The sequence below is a fragment of the Pyxicephalus adspersus genome, chromosome 6 (assembly GCF_032062135.1).
Source record: "Pyxicephalus adspersus chromosome 6, UCB_Pads_2.0, whole genome shotgun sequence".
NCBI classification, from domain to species: Eukaryota; Metazoa; Chordata; class Amphibia; order Anura; family Pyxicephalidae; genus Pyxicephalus; species Pyxicephalus adspersus.
The window spans coordinates 38,254,296-38,256,910 of NC_092863.1; positions in this window are offsets into that span (position 1 = coordinate 38,254,296).

A 2,615-nucleotide genomic window follows, 5' to 3' on the forward strand; every position below is an offset into this window, starting at 1 on the left:
ACTGCCATCTACATTCCTTTGAGTTTGATTTCATATTTTGAAGTTGAAAAGACAAAGACTTGATCCTTCAAAGGGTAGAGGACAAGATGTCCAGGAGCACCTTTTGCTCTACAACATGATTTGCCCTGCTGAGCTCACAATAAACATTTTTCTGACATCTTGGCTCAAGAAAAAAAAACCAAAAGCAAGTAGTATAAACAAACCAAAAGCCACCTCCCTGACAGTAAAAGATGGACTTCCAACCTGCCTCCTTCTGATTCATCCAAAGCATTACCTATCTGGATGTGGGAAATGATTGGGACCAACAAGGCGCCGAAACCAAAATTCACCTCCATGGCTGCTGTTCAAGAATAAACTGCCTCCTTAATAATCCCATTTAAATGCCTCTAGTCTGTTATCTGGATTGGGACCAATTCTTATTTTCTAACATCCACTTGGCATTTGTGTCTTTTTGATCCAGGCCCAAAACATGATCTATTTGGTGCTTACTCTGAACCCCAAATGATATACCGAAAATGTTACCAATGCAAGGCACAAAATCTTTTTGTGGTCAGTTGACCAAAGGCCTTTGAATTTTATCATTTTGTTAACATTTAGGAAAAGTACTTTTATTTCTGATATATCAGCTATGATGATGGGCAGTTATTTGAAGCAATAAGATGTTAGCTGAAATGTACATGCTAATGAGAAGGATTGGATTTAGGTATTGCTCTCACTCCAAGTTTTTGCATTGATTAAATTCTTAGCTGGCATTAGCCTAGACTGCATAAGAAATGGGTGTCAAATACATGAACCTTATGTTCTTATATTTGGATGATAAAATGCAAGGGAGAGTATAAAAAAATCTAAGGACTAGTTATAGAGGTTTAAGTGGTCTCTTTGATGTACATCACAGAATGGTGTTAGGTTGCCCTCTGGTGGTAACTCTAGGATTAGTCTCTTGCTCAGTGATTTTAGCAATGGCAAGCTGTTACCTATATCTGACATGCATCTCATAAAAGATGTGCACAAATATTGCAGGGTTATTTCTGTTTTGTTTTGTCACAATCCCAGTGCTTAAAGAATAAAAAATAAACTTTTATTTGGGAGACGAGAGGAGGGGGCAGAAGGAAAGGCCCCTTTTGCTGTATTATAATTTTAAGAAGCTTGTGGGCTTCACATTTACTTATTTTGTATAAAGAAATGGAAAAAATAAAGTATGTTCTGTGTTTCCTTATTATTTATTGTACATTGTTTACCTGCCTTTTTATTTCTGATAACAATGTTTCCAGTTGTATTTGTTAAGAAACCTGCATTGACAGATATTTCACAGTGTGTGTGCGTATCATTTCATGTGTTTACCTGTAAATGCAGCTTTGGAATACAGTCAACTCCAACTTTTTTTCATAAAAAAAAAATATATATATTAACACATTTTAAGTGTACCGAAACTTTTATGTTCACAGCTATACATTCTATAATAACAAAATAAGCTTACAAGTCTGTAGAAAAGCCTTTCCTAATCTTTTTTAACCCTGGAGGAACCCTTGAAATAGTTTTGAGGTCCCAGGGAACACCCACTTAGAATAATTATATCAATTTCACAGTAAAATAGCATGATCAGAAATCTATTGGACATTTTTAATTAAGGAAAGAAGAATATAGCAGACTTAGAATATATGCCATTGAGAGACCATTATTTTACATCAATGTCTTGCTCTAGATATAATTATAAATATAACAATGTCCAGAAAATAGGTCAGTGGAGAAATGTTTCTTTATGTTGATGTTCTGTGGGAACAATCCCTCGTGCACTGTGATCAGTGTAGAAGTGATGCCTTTCATAAAATGTCAGTGGTAAATTGCTCGCTTACATTGGTAGTCATTGTAGATGGGAGATCAATCTGTTATTTCTCATTGATGAAGAATTTCCTAGCTATCTCTGAAGGAACTCTAGTTGAGAAAGCTTGTTTAAAAAGGCATTTAGGAAACCAAAGTAAAGATGCTTTATCATTTCTTATTTCAAGCCCACAAATTCTAATTTGTATTGTTTTATTTCCCTTTTGAAATGATAATCTATGTTGCATTGTTTTGGTTGTGTACAAATAATAATAGGTTCATTCACCACATGGATTTGCTTGGTTATCCAAGATCTATTGATGCGATTTTCTTGCTGGAGTTTCACCCTTATCCATGTTGTTTGACTGTTCTTGTTGCAGCAGGAAAACCCCTAAACATCCCTATTGCTCTATTGTAACAATTAATTATCCACCAAGGAAAGTAGGGCCTAATTTTACAAGCCACAAAAGGCAGAAAGAAATCGCCATGGTAATGCAGAAATTCGACATATATGAAGCTGTAGGATGATCTGTTCCAAATCAGTTGGGTAAATAACTGGTGGCTTTTTTTACTGATTTTATTTATTTATTTATGTATTTTTAGATGTAAGCTTAAGTAACAACTGTTACTTAGGCAAAATATTTTACCTTTATAATTAAAGAAATTATTTCAATTATTGGATTTGGTTATTGGCACATATATCTTTACCTTTTCAACACAAATGAAAGGCTGACATTCTCCAGGTTACATTTTGATCTTCTGAAAGTTGTCTTTTGAAACAGATTCCTTGAATTCCT